Here is an 11,523-nt window from a genome sequence, read left to right as displayed (position 1 = left end):
ATATTATCAGCTTGATAAAACCTATAATCACCTTGGAGAGCAACCTCTGAGCATGTATGTGGGGGAGTTTCTAAATCCTAAGGGCTGGAAAGATGGCTTAGCAGCTAAGGCGTTTGCCTGCAAAGTCTAGGAACCCAAGTAAGATTCCCAGGTCCCACATAAGACAGATGCACGAGGTGGCACATGCATCTGGAGTTTGTTTGCAGTGTCTAGAGGCCCTGGTGCACTCCTTGTGTGCTCTCTCTGTCTCAAATAAAAAAATAAATAAATAAAAATTAAATCAGGTTAAGTGAGGTAGGAAACTCACCCTAACTGTGAGCAGTGCCATTCCTTAGGCTGGAGTCTGAGACTGAATTAAAGAAAGAAGAAGATGGAGGAGGAGGAGGAAAGACACCTAAGCCCCAGTGTTCACTGTTTTTGCCTCCTGACTGTGGCTGCATTGTGACCGGCTTGCCTCACACTCCAGCTGCTGCAACTTCCTGTCGGGCTGGAGTGTATTCTCAAACTGTGAGCCAAAATAAATCCTCCTTCCTTGTTGGTTTGTAGGGCATTTTGTCAAAGCAAAAAGAAACATAACTAATACAGTTGGGAAACTAGGATTGTTATGCCTAAAAACTGGAAGGTAGGTGTTTTGTGTCTTCATTATCTTCATATGCAACTAAAACTGAGTAGTCTTCAATCAGTGCACCTGCTGGCCATTACAGCCTCTTCCCTAGCTGCTGCCTGATGAAAACCTGACTGTTAGGATCTGGTGGTAGGTGGGTGAGGAGGACATTGGGACCTGGTGGTAGGTGGGTGAGGAGGACGTCAGGATCTGGTGGTAGGTGGGTGAGGAGGACATGGGGATCTGGTGGTAGGTGGGTGAGGAGGACATCGGGATCTGGTGGTAGGTGGGTGAGGAGGACGTCGGGATCTGGTGGTAGGTGGGTGAGGAGGACGCCGGGATCTGGTGGTAGGTATGTGAAAAGGACGTCGGGATCTGGTGGTAGGTGGGTGTGGCAGATATTATGAGTTTATGTTCTCACAAGAGAAAGTCTCTTCAGACAAAAGAAATGAAATTTAATAGGAAGTTAGGGAACTAGGAAATGTGTGAAAGTATATAGGAGATGAAGGTGTTTCTGCAGCACCCTGAAGCTGGAACCACCACCTGCTCTGGCTTTTCCTCACCTGCTCGACTGCATGGAGAAGCACCTGGAACACGAATAAAGTACATTTCTCCAGTGACAGTGAGGGCGTTTTCAGAGAGGATTAATAAAAGAGGCAAAGACCCACCTGAATGTGCGTGGCACCATCCTGTAAGCTGGGGACCCAGAGAGAATAAAAGGAGGAAAGGGAGAAATCGCTCGGAGAAAGGCATCCTATGGCTCTGCTTCCTGGCTGCCCCAGCATGAGCCGCCGTGCTCCCCCACGCTCTCCGCCACGATAGGCTGGAACACCTGGGGCTGGGAGCCAAGAGCATTCTTTCCTCTTTAAGTTATGTCACTTATGGCAGCACTGGAAAGTGTGACTGCTGTGACTCATCAAAGTCCCCTGCCTCTGAGTGAAGGAAACTGCAGTGGTCATGGTCACAGGAGAGTAGGTAGCAAGGAGGTCTGAATGACCCTCTGGAAGAGTCACGCTGCCCTCTCTGAGAAGGGCTGCACACACTTCTGAGGGAGGGGCTGAGGCAGAAGCAAGCACCCTGGTGGCTCAGTGATCACCAAGAGCCCCTGGGCACTGGCTAGAAGTCTGTAGGTGAATTTTATCAAGTATTTTGTCACTCTATACCAGGGATAACGTTAGTCCTGCCCCCACCAGAAATTTATGCTGAGTGGCTGATACCACAGGAAGTCCCAAGGGTCACAGCCTCTAGAGAGCACAAATCACATCTCAGCCACACACAGTGCTAACGTTTGTGGCAGCTCTTCTGCAGAACACGGCCTCTCCCTGCCCAGCTGCGAGCTCGCCCAGCAGGAACAGCTTGCCATGGCCGTCCAAAAGGCAACTCCCAGGTGGTTCCGTGTTGCTGGCTTGGTCACAAGCAGCTCCCTTCCCCTGGACTCACTTCTCTTTACTCTGGTGACAACTGTCTGCCTTCTGCTTTGCCTCAGATTCCTCCAGGAGACATGTCTCACTGCGTTATTCTTGTGTCTTGCCTTTTACAGTGTTTCCATGGATAGATCAATGGTCATGACTCTCAACTTCGTAAGCCCTAGTAGGACAGACCTTACCTGCACCCCACAGGGAAGAATGTGGAGTAAGCCAAGAAAGAAAGCAAGTTCGTTGCCGGGCTTGGTGGCGCACATCTTTAATCCCAACACTTGGGAGGCAGAGGTAGGAGAATCGTTGTGAGTTCGAGGCCACACTGAGACTCCATAGTGAACTCCAGGTCAGCCTGAGCTAGAGTGAGACCCTACCTTAAACCCTCCCCCCCACAAAAAAAAATGAAAAGAAAAGAGGAAAAAGAAAAACACAAGAAAGAAAGAAAGTTTGAAGAAAAAAAAAACTATTTTCTTTGTTCTCTTTGCCTACAGAAGGTGGGCATACTTCACCCCTTTTCATCCTTCCAATAAAACAGAGTGCCTGGGCAGTCTTTGAAGAAAGTCTCTACAGATGGCTATCTCACCCTCCCATGTTTCCTCTGATTTTTTTTTTTTTCATAATGGTCTGAATTTTCCAGTTACACATTGATTCCTTTGATTTTTTTTTTCCTGCCAAAAATACAAAATAAGCCTGAGAAAGATAGCAGTTATATTTCATGGGGGGGAAAAAGTCATTCTGAGCAAGCATTTGGTAAAGAGAGAAAGAATTCAAAATTCTTGGAAAGGAAAGAAGTGAGTGACTTCAAGAGAAATCCCAGGGACTGGAGAGTTGGCTTAGTGGTTAAGGCACTTGCTGGCAAAGCCAAAGGACCCTGGTTCAATTCCTCAGGGCCCATATAAACCTGGATCACAAGGTGGTGCATACACCTGAGTTCACTTTCAGTGGCGAGAGACCCTGGTGTACCCATTCTTTCTCTCTCTCTCTCTCTCTCTCTCTCTCTCTCTCTCTCTCTCTCTCTCTCCCCCCCCTCTCTCTCTCAAATAAATAAAATATTTTAAAAAGAGAGAGAAGCCCCAAAGGAGAAGCCAAAGTCATAGTTGGAGAGATTCTACTAGGAAAGGGCCCAAGCCAAGCTGTCTCTAGAGGTTTGCATCCCCAAGTGACCCTGAGCAGGTCTCAAGTCAGCAAAGATGAGGGATGGGGTGGCAACCATGGGGCACATTCAGGTATTGGGTACAAAGACTTCCTTTCCCAGAGACTGCATATGTGCCAAGGATGAAAAATTTGGCAAGACCTCATTCCTGCCCTCAACAAGCTCACATTGTGATTGGAAGGAACAAATCTAAACTCATGATGTGGTTTGAGAGCTCTTCGGCTAAGTGGCAGCATTGGAGGAAGGGCCCAGGGAGAGACCAGACAGGACCCATAGACTGGCTGTGAAGAGATCAGGTAAGCAACCATGGGAAGGCAAGGGAATACCCTGCAGAAGACAACAGGCCCAGGGCCATGAGCACACAGGTTCTGCACGGGAAGACACAGGTTCTCATGAGGCCTTCTGGGACAGGAGGCTGCAGAGGTGTTTGGCAGTCAAGCTCTACAGGTCATGTTGAGAAGTTTAAGCTCTATTAGGAACGCAGTGAAGAGCTCCTGGCTGCGCTAACACACACCGGTAACGCCGGCACTCAGGAGGCAGAGGCAGGAGTTTCTACGTTTCAAGGCCGACTTAGGCCTGTGCTACACTGTCTGAGGCGCATAGAGTGAGTCTATCTACGTTAAGCAGGGGGCAACAGCAATGGTTTATATCTGGATGGGTCACCTTGAAGACAAGCAGACAGTGGGATAGACAGTGTAGCTGGTAGGAGGTGATGGTAATGGACTTGAGATGAAGGATTGATCCAAAACAAGGGCCGAAAGAACAGAAAAAGATGGAATGAAGCATCAGTGAGACTTGGGGACCAAAGCAGGGGCTGAGGGAGTTGAAGGGAGCAAAGATGGCACCTGGAGCTTGAGAAGAACCCCTGGTGAGAAACACAAGAAGGTGACTGCATCCCAGTCTATAAGGCTTAAGTGTGAAAGTAAAGCCACATATGAGCTGGATGTGGTGGCCCACGCCTTTAATCCCAGCACTCGGGAGGCAGAGATAGGAGGATGCTCATGAGTTCAAGGCCACCCTGAGACTACACAGTGAATTCCAGGTCAGCCTGAGCTAGAGTGAGACCCTATCTCCAAAAAACAAACAAACAAAAAGCTCATATGGCCAGCATTGTATTTGAAGGCTACTCATAATGTACCACAGACCAGAGAGACCTCCAAGCTTAGGCTGAGTCCCGTGAAGTTCTAGGGTTGTGTTACATGTGAAATACAGATCTTTATTTTTGTTTTGTGTGCTTTATTTATTTATTTACTTATTTGAGAAAGAGGGGAAAGAAGCAGATAGAGAATGGGCACACCAGGGCCTCCAGCCACTGCAAACGGAACTCCAGATGCGCGAGCCACCTTGTGCATCTGGCTGACGTGGGCACTGGGGAATTGGACCTGGGTCCTTAAGCTTCTCAGGCAAGTGCCTTAATCATCTCTCCAGCCCAAATACAGATCTTTAAACCCCCAAATCCCATTCAGCATGGAGGGAAGCCCACCACGAGAAAAGCACAAGAACCAAGGCCACCCCAAATAAACAGAGGGCTGCGTCTACCATGTTCTTCCTAGCCCAAGGCTGTCAGCACTGACAGAATGCCTGGCAGAAAGTCCCCATGCCACTGAAGCCAAGGGTTCTCAAGCTCAGCTACGCAGGGAAGCCAAGCACTGAGTTCCACCCAGCGAGTGTGAGTCCCTGAAGCACAAAGTTCGAGGCTTCTGGGTGATCAACGACACAGGCTAGTTTACATTGTGGGCCATGGGCTGCAACTGTGCTCCACCCTTCTCCTCCCTTGTCATATGAGTTCCTAGGAGACAAAAGACGGACTGCCTTCATTTTGGAAGCCTGGTGATGATCAAATGTTCAAGCAAAGACATTTTCTCCCCTCAGCTAATGACCCCTCTGGGGTTTCCACGTGTTTATCTACGTTGGCCAGTGCCTCTTGATTGCCGGGTACAGTTGCTGGGATAGGGAGAAGCTCTTGCAGACAGTGGTTCCAGACAGCTTGGCTCTGAGACAGAAACAAAAGGAAAATAGTCACCCTGCCTCTGGATCTGCTCGGCACTGGGGAGGTGATAGGGTGGGGATCAGGGCAGGATTTCAAACAAGGGCAGTATTTACGAGGCTTTTCTAACCCGCGATAGGATAGTTATTACTGCAAATAGCCATTTTGGCTGCTACAAGTGTGTAATTTCAACCTCTGAAGGAGCATGTTCTCAGAGCTTCTTGTATCTTATTTTGTTGTGCTGGTGCCCTAGCGAGGACCCGGCTCTGGCTCTTCAACATCCACATCCATGATTGGAGGAAGGAGGATCCTTTCCACCCTGAGTAAGGGTTCCTTTTTTCCCACCATGTTTCCAGTCTGCACCCCACTCCCAAAAGTGGTTAGTGTTTTTCTAGCCACCTTCCCTCAAGCATCTTTGAACCTCAAACTCCAGGGACCCCAGTGGTACTTACTTTTTCATTCTAATATCAACGTGCCTGAGCTCATGAGCTATGAAGAAGAAAGAAAGGAAACTCAGAGGTTAAGGCACTTGCCTGCAAAGCCTAACAACCTGGGTTCGGTTCCCCAGTACCCATGTGAAGTCAGATGGTGCGTGCATCTGAAGTTTGTTTGCAGTGGCTGGAGGACCTGGTGCACCCATTCTCTCTGTCTGTCTCTCTTTCTCTCTCTCTCTCTTCTTGCAAATAAATAAATAAATATATCTTTTTTTAAAAGGAAAGGTAGGAGCTGAAGAGATGGCTTAGCGGTTAAACGCTTGCCTATGAAGCCTAAGGACCCCGGTTGAAGGCTCTATTCCCCAGGACCTACGTTAGCCAGATGCACAAGGAGGCGCACACGTCTAGAGTTCGTTTGCAGTGGCTGGAGGCCCTGGAGGGCCCATTCTCTCTCCCTATCTGCCTCTTTCTCTGTCTGCCGCTCTCAAATAAATAAATAAAAATTTTAAAATCTTAAAAAAAAAAAAAAAAAAGGAAAGTTGGGCTGGAGAGATTGCTTAGTGGTTAAAGTACTTGCCTGCAAAGCCTAAGGACCCAGATTCACTTCCCCAGTACCCACGTAACCCAGATGCACAAGGTGGCGCATGTGTCTGGAGTTCATTTTCAGTAGCTAGAGGACCTGGTATGTCCATTATAACCACCCCTCTCTTTCTCTCAAATAAATAAATAAAAATAAAAAGGAAAGGAAGGGCTTAGGAGCTAAGGAAATGACTCAGTGGTTAAAAGTGTTTACTTGCAAAGCCTGCCCACCTGAGTTTGATTCCCCAGCCACATAAAGCTGGAATCTGAGTTGTTTGTCGTGGTAAGAGACCCTGGCACATCCATACACACACACACACACACAATAATTTTTTTAAGGGCAAGATTTATTTTAACTCAATTTTGGAGAATCTAGCCCATGGTCATTTGTTCTCATTGCTTTTGGACCTGTGGTGAGGCAAAATGTCATGGCGAGTACTGAGCACCCAGGCCAGCCTCAGTTACATAGTGAATTTGAGTCCAGACTGGGCTGGCTATATGAGACACTGTCTAAGAAAGAGGGAGAGAGAGAGAGAGAGAGAGGAGGGAGAGCACACCTCCAATGACTTAGTAAATTTCCACTAGACTCCACCACTTAAAAGGTTAACACATAAGGCCTGGAGAGATGGCTCAGTGGTTAAGGAGCTTGCCTGTAAAGCCTAACCATCTGAGTTCGATTCCCCAGTACACACATAAAGCCAGATGCACAGTGGCATATGTGTCGAGAGTTCGTTTGCATTATCTAGAGGCCCTTGTATGCCTATTCTCTCTCTTTCTCTCTGTCTCCTCTTTCTTTCTCTTTCTGCTTACAAATAAAATAAAATTTAAAAGGAGAGAAAAAAAAAGTTTAACACAGGAGACTTCAGGGACCATGCAAAGTCCAAACCACAGTGGAGACCAAGTCATTTGTCTGTGAGTCTGTGATGAGCTTCTAGCTCAGCTACCAGAGCACAGCTGTCCATCCGGTCCAGACTGGAAGCCTGAAAAATAGCAGATCTTCCTCTGAGAAACTCCATCCATCTGCTCTGACTCCCTGAACATAAGTAGAATATCCCCATGATGTTTCTGGAAAAAAGAGGTACATACCAGTATATGTGCATGTAAGAAGTACAGAGCTGGGTGTGGTGGCACACACCTTTAATCACTCGGGAGGCAGAGGTAGGAGGACTTCTGTAAGTTCGAGGCCACCCTGAGATGACATAGTGAATTCTAGGTCAGCCTGGGCTAGAGTGAAACTCTACCTCAAAAAAAAAAAAAAAAAAAAAAAAAAAGCAAAGAAGAAGAAGCATATCCCATCATAGGAGAAGAGGGACTAGGTGGGAAGAAAGGATTCAGCAGGAGGGGCAGGGAGACAGAGAAGGTAATGGGAGGTGAATATGATCAAAATACATTTTATACCATATAAAATGTCAACAAAAAATAATTTTTAGCTGGGCGTGGTGGCACACGCCTTTAATCTTAGCACTCGGAAGGCAGAGGCAGGAGGATTGCCATGAATTCAAGACCACCCTGAGACTCCATAGTGAATTCTAGGTCAGCCTTGGGTAAAGCAAGACCCTCCCTCGGAAAACCAAAGATTTTAAAGTATATACTCGTCTGTACACATGAGGGACACAATAGTATGTGTGTGTGAAAGAGATACATATCAGGATACATGTAAGAGATGCTCACCTAGAGGCATGCATGTAAGAAGCATGTCACTGTTTGTGCAAGAGGCACATACTATTAGGAACACTCAAATCCAATCAGAGTTCACAAGGAAGGAGGTGTGAGCTGGCATGCTGAACCACTACCTCCTCCCTAAGAGAAGACCCTGTGTGGTGGTTTGATTCAGGTGTCCCCCATAAACTTAGGTGTTCTGAATGCTAGCTCCCCAGCTGATGGAGATTTGGGAATTAATGCCTCCTGGAGGGAGTGTATTGTTGGGGGCGGGCTTATGGGCTTTATAGCCAGTTTCCCCATGCCAGTGTTTGGCACACCCTCCTGTTGCTGTGGTCCATCTTCTGTTGGCCAGGGGGTGATGTCCACCCTCTGCTCATGCCATCGTTTTCCCCTGCCATCGTGGAGCTTCCCCTCGAGCCTGTAAGCCAAAATAAACCTCTTTTTCCCAGAAGCTACTCTTGGTTGGGTGATTTCTACCAGCAATGCGAACCGGACTGCAACACCCTGCCTTGGCCCTGACTGTTTGCTGCTATATCCTATTATGAAGGCAGCACCTATGTGGAAGCTAACTGGTCCCTGGGAAGGTGGAGCATGGGTGCTGCCCACCAGTATTAGGCCAGCACTTCCACAGGGCCAGTCAGCCTAAGGCACATAGCTGACTGGCTTCTGCATTTACTACGCTGTTTGGGTTGCCACCATACTAGAAACAATGCTGAGACTGTATCTTTTCTTTTGTAGTTTTATCTACAAGCAGAGAGAGCAGGGATGGGGAAAATGGGCATGCCAGGACATCTTGCCACTGCAAACAAACCCAGATGCATTCTCCACTTTGTGCATCTGGCTTTACAGAGGTGCTGAATTGAGAAGTTGAACATAGGCCATCAGACTTTGCAAGCAAACACCTTTAACCATTGAGCAATCTCCAGCCCCTCTTTTATCTTTTTTTATAATTTGTTTCTTTTTAACTTTATATATTTTAATCATAATCTTCTCCTGTTACCTTCTCTTATCCCTCTTCCCCATTCCTTTTCACTGAACCCAATCTTCTTTCCAAGTAGCCCCTCCTTTTTTCTGATGCCTTTTTTACCAGCTCCACCATCCATGACAGAATATTGATGGGCTCAATATTGTGTGAGTCTTGTGAACTTGACAACAGTCACTGTGAGGTCATGAATGCAATGGCCACTTCATGTCCGGAAGACTCCACAGCACTCCTCCCCATCCTCTGGAGCTTACACTGTTCCCACCACCTCTTCTGTGATGTTTCCTGAGCCCTGGAGGGGGGTGATAAAGATGTGAACTAGCCTCTTCCAGCCTCAGGATGACTAGCATATGGGGATTCTCATTCTTGTCCTTTGGATACTCCAGACTTCCAACGGCCTCAGCAGCTGATTGCAGAATAATTCTTGAGAGAAAAGCAATTTGATACATTTTCACTTAAAAAGAAATTAATGCCAAATCTAGAGTACTCTGTGAGGGCCAAGAGGAGGGAAAGATGTCACACCATTGAAAGGTTTACATAATGTACTCTTAATGAGAATGCGTTTCTGCCAAGTACGGTGTCATGTGCTAGAATGACATACGGAAGTAAGACAGGGCCTGGACTTCTTCATGGTCTTGGTATTGGCTTAAAAGGCAGATGATTTGGTACTGTGTACTAACAGCAATGGCAGAGGTGACAAGGTAGGCCATGTGGAGCATCTAACAATGCCTAAGGATGTCATGAAATTAGCCATCATTCACTATGATCTAAGAATACTTAGTGTGACGAGATATCTGTGCCATTTTCCATTGCTATAAGATATCCAAGACAAAGCTGAGGTAGCATACCATGCTCCTGGACAGCCCTGGATGGCTGTGTAGTAGGTTCCAGGCCAGCATGGACAATATAGCAAGACCTTATCTTAAAAGAAAAAAAATAAAAGGCTGAGCGTGGTGGCGCACGCCTTTAATCCCAGCACTCAGGAGGCAGAGGTAGGAGGATCGCCATGAGTTCGAGGCCACCCTGAGACTACATAGTGAATTTCAGGTCAGCCTGAGCTAGAGTGAGACCCTACCTCGAAAAACCAAAATAAATAAATAAATAAATAAGATAGATAAATAAAATCCAGGGCTGGAGAGATGGCTTAGAGGTTAGGCACTTGCCTGTGAAGCCCAAGGACCCCGGTTGGAGGCTCAATTCCCCAGGACCTATGTTAGCCAGATGTACAAGGGGGCGCACGCATCTGGAGTTCGTTTGCAGTGGCTGGAGGCCCTGGTGCGCCCATTCTCTCTATATATCTGCCTCTTTCTCTCTCTCTGTCCGTCACTCTCAAATAATAATAAATAAAAATAATTTTTTTAATCCATAGAATACACAAGACTAGGCAACATATAAAGAAAAAGGGTGTATTTGGTACACAGTTCTGGGAGTCCAGAAAACGTGGTACCAACATCTGTTCGGCTTCTGGTGAGGACCTCGAGAAGAGCTATTGGTCATGGATGAAAGAGAGGCAGCGGGAGGAGCCAGGCTTGCTTCATATAACAACTTGCTCTTTGGGTAGCCAACTCGGTTCCCGAAAGCAAGAACTCACTCCCTAGAGAAAAGCACTAATCCGTCAGAATGACAGCCTTTGAAAGGTTCCAACACAGGCTGGGGATGCAGCTCAGTGGCAGAGTCTTTGGCCTGCATGTAGGAATCCCTGGGTTCCACCCTCAACCCTACAAATCTGCAAGAAAAAAGAAACCCCAAAAGAGGTGTTTGCTTCTGCAGCACATATACTAAAAGTTGGAATGATACAGAGAAGATTAGCATGGTCCCTGCGCAAGGATGACACACAAATGCATGAAACACTCCATATAAAAAGGGGGGGCCACCACCCCTGTCAACACTTGTACTGTGGACAAACTCCCAAAATGAGTCTGATGAGAACAAACCATGTTCAAGCCATAGCAGAAGGGCCAGCACCAGCAAAGCACTGTGGGAAAGGGACACCATCAAGAATCAACTTTTTAAAAAATATTTTATTTATTTGAGAGAGCAAGAGAGAGAAGGATAGAGGCAGATAGAAAAAGAGAGAATTGGGGGGTAGCCTCTAGCCACTGCCAATGAACTCCAGATGCATGTACCATCTTGTGCATCTGGCCTCACATGGGTCCTGGGAAATCAAATCTGGGTCCTTTGGCTTTGCCGGCAAATGCCTTAACCACTACGCCATCTTTCCAGCCCTCAAGAAACAACTTTAACATAAAAACATTTAAAAATAAATAAATAACTTCCAAACCCTGGACCCTTAACCTGCAGGCTTTTCCTGGCCCAGGAGGAGGTTCCTTTCCTGGTGCCAGCCTATTGAAATGTGCTCTTTGTCCCACACTGGGTCTGGGCACATATAAGCACAGATCCAGGTACGTGGCTTGGAAATCGCACACGTCATCCTCTGTAGGATGCTAAAAATAATTTACCCATCTGCTGCCTTCCATGTCACCTGCCCAGTCAGAATCAGCCAGGTAGGCCTTGCCAGCAAACAAGACAGACTTGGCAGAGGTACATGCCAGGCTCTACAGATTGACCAGCTCCCAAGTTTATCAGGGACAGGTGCCTTGCCACCCAGAGGCACTGCCCAGAGAACCCAGGAGGGCAAGCAGAGCCAGCCTAAGCTGCTGCTGGGCTCTACCGTGACGTAGGCATTCCCTGTGTCATCGCTGTC

General features: G+C 47.2%; 1 non-coding gene across 1 annotated transcript; it reads left to right on the top strand.

Moving 5' to 3' along the window:
• The first annotated feature begins 10,573 nt into the window (after positions 1 to 10,573).
• LOC123453848 lies at positions 10,574 to 10,681 on the top strand. Its single transcript, XR_006633026.1, has one exon. It is a non-coding gene; the product is annotated as a U6 spliceosomal RNA (small nuclear RNA).
• The last annotated feature ends 842 nt before the right edge of the window (positions 10,682 to 11,523 follow it).

The sequence above is a fragment of the Jaculus jaculus genome, chromosome 12 (genome assembly GCF_020740685.1).
Source record: "Jaculus jaculus isolate mJacJac1 chromosome 12, mJacJac1.mat.Y.cur, whole genome shotgun sequence".
Taxonomy (NCBI): Eukaryota; Metazoa; Chordata; class Mammalia; order Rodentia; family Dipodidae; genus Jaculus; species Jaculus jaculus.
Note: the sequence above shows the minus strand (reverse complement) of the source record. Positions and strands in the feature narration are given on the sequence as shown.